This window comes from Pecten maximus, chromosome 15, assembly GCF_902652985.1.
Source record: "Pecten maximus chromosome 15, xPecMax1.1, whole genome shotgun sequence".
In the NCBI taxonomy this organism is placed as follows: Eukaryota; Metazoa; Mollusca; class Bivalvia; order Pectinida; family Pectinidae; genus Pecten; species Pecten maximus.
The window spans coordinates 29,388,013-29,393,430 of record NC_047029.1 but is presented as its reverse complement, the minus strand read 5'-3'; the positions used below and the strand labels follow the sequence as shown (position 1 = coordinate 29,393,430).

Below are 5,418 nucleotides of genomic sequence, written 5' to 3'. Positions count from 1 at the left end.
CCCCTCACTTATTACGTTTGGCGCCAAGCTAAATACCACGGGAGGTGGTTCTGGGGCTCCTGTGTCTTCGGAATCGAAGACTTTGTTGAAGAAGGAGCTTAGCGGAACTAGACTTTGCTGAAGTGCAGTCGCCAGGTAGTTTGATGGTTAAATGTCCCGGGGTTTAAATCCCGGTCTTGCCGTTGCGGGTTTCTTCTCCAGCAATTAACAGTACTGCATTAGAAGTAGATTGCAACAAGTACCTAGTTTTTGTAAAAAAAAAAAAAAAAAAAAAATCCAGCTGAATTCAAATACTACTTTTTCTACAACACCACTTTGTTATTCCACTCTGGGATTATTGAGCAAACGTGCTGACAATTTAATAAATATATCAGTATACAACTAGTGTATATCTCCTTCTGGCCTTTTGATTCAATGAATTTTGAACTTTGTCCCGAACTAATTTTTCACGTGCTTTGATAATACTAGTATCATAGAAACAGTACCAGCAATTACTCCAGATTTTTGGCGGGAAGCAGATGTCACCGCGCCACATGAATACGTGCAAACAATCCGCGAATGCTAATTTATGTACTACAGATCATACAGATATTTTGATTTGAAAGACCTGTAACTACCACGGAAGTGTCATATATATGTAGGTTTTTCTGACTAAGTATTTGAAAATAGTAAATATTTATCAAAATCTAATTTTTGAATATTAATTAGGGACTTTTTACATTTTATAATATCACTACGTTACCCCTTATTTGTATAAACACATTTTTTATTCAAACCAGGTCACAATTCCGCTGCTGCCGATTTATATATTATTTTGGAAGAAACATGGGACCACGGTGGCTGAGTGGCTAAGGTGTCTCGACACTTTAGCACTAGCCCACCACCTCTGGGTTGCGAGTTCGAAACCCACGTGGGGCAGTTGCCTTGTACTGATCATAGAACGGTAGTGTTCCTCCGGGTACTCCGGCTTTCCTCCACCTAGCTCCAAAACCTGGTACAATCTAGCGCCAGCAATCAAAACGTCGACTGCCGAAATGTATGGTGATAAAGTATACGAACGAGAGAGTAAGAAATCCTGTCTTTCTTTCAGCTGATTCTACCGTACGTGTACACTGAATAATCAAGCCCTTCTGGAGTTTTTTCATATTGCAATAGTAATGTCATAATGTTTTATATGCAGATATCTTAAGCCCCCTGGTAATTTTTTGTTTCTTTTTCATTTTTTTTTTTTTTTTTTGTAAGAAAATCCATTTATAATCAGAAAGCACTATAAACATATCTAATTTCCATGAACAAAACTTAGCATCCAGCGCAAAAATCGCTTAAAATAGGCTCTCCTCTGAAATATTGTGTGTTTAAAGTACTTTGTGAAAAATGGTACTGGAAAGAAAAACAAACAATGGTTATGCTCTAAAGAAATTTATTTATTTTAAATCATATACTTTTGTCACATTATGAATGACGTGAATCAATCGTTACCGATATCATATTACACGTATATAATGCGCGCATGTAGTTACATGATAATAGCATAGAGAGGTATGCCTAGAAGAACAATAAAGATCGATTGTGGAAGCGGCAGGTACTATAGTCATGTGGTCGGTAAGGCAAAGGTCAGAGTCGTTCTGAATCCATCACTCATTTTCCAAAAAGGATCTCAGCAGGTTGATAATGCGCTTCCTAGATTTCCCACCCTGTTAAACAGGTATAAAGAGGAATGTAATTACTTGTTATATTACAAAAAATGTAAATGTATACATGAGAAAAATGCCTAGTTCCAGCTTGAGGATGTTTTATTTTATATCAATCTAATTAAAATTATACACGTAATTTCATTTCCTCTACGATACTCTGCGACACACTGCAATATTTGAGTGCACCGTAGAAAATTACAAGTAGAAATTACAAGTCTAATTTTAATAAGATTGATTTGATATTAACTTAATGGTTATTCAGCTCAAGATGTTTTAGTTATTGTAATACACGTGTAGATGTTTGGTACTATAACATTTATGCAAATGCAAATATCGTACAATATCAATAAATTATCCTCGCATTTGTACTCAGAATTTACCTGAGTAAAAATTTCCTTCAGTTAATTCTTTGATTGCGAATTACACACATATCACAAAATGTAAATATTAGTTTTCTCTATAACAATTGTGATTTATAGTTGATTTTAATCAGCATTAAGCTTTTGTGTTAACATGACCTGGCTTGGACCTACCTTTGGAGGGGCATTCTTTGGGTTCTTACTATCTTTATCCTTTTCGGGGTTACCCTGAAAGATAAAACATTGAATGCTGTAGTTTTACTTTCATAATCCAATAATTTTGCAATCCTGAACGTTGATAGCCGTACCGGTATACAAATAAACAACAGCTGAGTATATATTATATACCCATGCGTTCCGAAAAACAGCACACACAAATCTGTGGACACGAAATTCATGTGAGTAAATTCCAAACCACATTGATCTGCTGAATTGATATTAGCTTCATCATCGTCCTATTTAAGGCATATTCCCTAAAAAAATAGGTATTTGGAAAATTATCACCGAAACGCCTCATTTTAGTTGAGGTAAGAGGCTGATATTGAAGAGTCTGTTACATACGCGATATGCTAGTGACAATATAAGGTGAGAACAAAATGAAAATAACAAACGCTGTTATTTATCAACCCCATACTCGTATGCCCTTGTTCCATAGAACACATGCCTTACAATCAAGCGTAAAACGTTATTGAAAATCAGAGAAATGTGGGACATATGTTAGCTGTTCTCTCATCGTTATAAAGAGCTTGGGTATCTAAATTTGTGACAAACAATTAAGTAAAATAAAAATAAAATTATTCTTTTGTTCTTGCTGATCATCAAGAAATAAAAAAAAATGGTCCCTATGATAACAAATTCATTAACAGGTACTTATACAAAACATTAAAGGGGGAAGCAATGGCGATTTCGGGTGATAAATCCCATATTCCTGACTAAAAGTAGTTGGCTTTAACGTAAATCTAATAAATATCTAAACAATTCAAAAGTATTTATAGAAAACATATTTAAAAACTTTCAACTAACGGGGAACAGATAGAATAACCTGTATATGTCGTCATACGAATAGATGATTTTGGTAGTTTTCAAATGCATGTGCAACATTAACACAAATGATACCAGATACCAAAAAGTGCACCCGAATCTAAGACTTAACGTTCTTAAAATTTGAGTTGCTAGACTCTATTTGCGGTTGCGCTTAAGATGCTTTTAATCTATGAGGTCTTGGAAAACAATTAATGAAAAAAAAAAAAAAAAAAAAACAGAAAAAAAAAACAACAGAAAAAGACTTTAATCTTCACCACACATTAACGCATCTGTCGTCACACATTTCCACGTTATATTCATAGTGATCAAAAAGTGAAATAAGTTATTTACAGTTGGCAGATAAAAATAACCTTTTATTCTTTTTTTTTTTTAATTTTTGTCATCTTAAATTCAGGGATTGTGCAAACTTTAGATACCGAATATTTCCTTTCAATTCAATACATTTAACAAGGCAAATTCAAACAATCGTATGATATATTTACCTGAAGGCTGGATAATGTAAATATCACACGGAAATGATATTTTTCGCGTGTGAGGGTTGTACAAATAAGTCGATATAGGGGTCTTTATCGATCTTTATCGTTTTTATCTGGACGAAAACGTTTAAAAATTCATTTCATAATGCTACAGACAACAAAATAAAAGAAATCAAATACTAACAACTAAGTCGATGGTTTCTTGGAAGTTCCTCATTTCGTCCAAGAATTTAAAAAAAAAGGCAAAATTAGGATGCTGAAAAAATCATGGAAAACATCTCCGTGTATGCTTTACATTCGTTTCTATACAATTTACAAAAATATTCGTACGATCCTGATATTTTTACAAAATTTTTACAAATATTTTTGAAAAGTTAATTGGATATGCTACAGACAACACATTCAAACACCACACATACTTACATCTAGGTCAGTGACTCCTTGGTAATTGCTCTTGCCATCCTAAAATAGGTAAAAATGCAAAATTAAGATGTTGTAAATGTCACAAAAAATATTATTTTTCAATTGGGCTTTTTGCGATACATGTGTTGTTTTTTATGTGATCGTGACAAAGAGGTTTAAAACGTTATTTTAAAATGTTGCAGTCAACAAAATATGAATTAAACTCAAATACTTACATCGAAGTCAGTGACTCCTTGGTAATTCCTCTTGTCATCCTAAAATAGGTAAAAATGCAAAATGTTGCAGTCAACAAAATATGAATTAAACTCAAATACTTACATCTAAGTCAGTCACTCCTTGGTAATTCCTCTTGTCATTTTAAAATTAGCAAAACAAATTCGTATGGTTTTGACATATTAAAGCAAGGTTTGTGCGATGTTGTAAATTTCACAAGAAATTAGTAAATTTCGTTTGGCCTTTTCACGGTACCTACGGGGCGTTTTTATTTTCCCTTACAAAGGTTTTTGAAAAGTTGCTTGGATATGCTGCAGACAACACATTCAAAAAGCACATTTTCTTACTTAAAATCCGGTGGAATATACAAACTTAGGATGTTGAAATTTCCCTTTAAATCTCATTATATGTGTTACGTTCGTTACTATACACCCAACTAGATACATATGTACGGTATTGATATATTTATAAAACGGTTGGCGTGATGCTGTGTCACACGAAATTAGATACATAATAAAAAAAAGGCTCAAATACTTACATACAAGTCGGTGATTCCTTGGTAATCCCTCTTATCATCCTGAAATTAGGAAATATGCTATTTAGGAGGTCCAATTATCTTTAAAATCTTCCTGTACGTGTACACGAGGGCTAATTGATAAGTTGTGAGCCTCGTATTGAAGGATTTGAATTTTACCAGACATGTTGTATTATTTTTCAACATAATCCCCTTCAGTATCTATACACTTTCGCCAGCGGTGTTTAAGTGCCTCAGTGCCACTTTTATTGAACTCCTTTTCTTGGCTATTCAGAACGTCATCCACTACATGCTAGGGTAAGGGTTCGCGTGCCTTAAATACCTGTTTTCAGGTTTGGAAACAAATCAAAGTCTGATGGAGCGAGAGCAGGTGAATAAGTTTAATTTAAAGCAACAATCGAGAATGGCAGCCATGGCAATGGCAGACTCTTTCACTCTAACCCGAACCGATTTTGTCCATTTTGCAAAAGCCGTCGATATAAACTAGCCAAAATAGACCAGTCCTCGGGTACACGGCCTTATATAGGCAGAGACTACAGTAGGACTTAAAACCATCCCTGGGTACCTCCTTCAGTACGAGGCTCACACCTTATCCATCAGCCTTCGTGTGCTTCATTCATTATTAATTACAATCAACAAAACAGTCGTGCGATCTTGACATATCTTGACATATT

General features: G+C 34.3%; 1 long non-coding RNA gene across 1 annotated transcript; it reads right to left on the bottom strand.

The window, feature by feature from the left end:
* Window positions 1-1,406: 1,406 nt before the first annotated feature.
* LOC117344057 lies at window positions 1,407-4,786 on the bottom strand. Its single transcript, XR_004536114.1, has 5 exons — window positions 4,748-4,786; window positions 4,212-4,250; window positions 3,997-4,035; window positions 2,228-2,281; window positions 1,407-1,694 (listed from the first exon to the last, which is right to left on the bottom strand). It is a non-coding gene; the product is annotated as an uncharacterized LOC117344057 (long non-coding RNA).
* Between the last annotated feature and the right edge of the window lie 632 nt (window positions 4,787-5,418).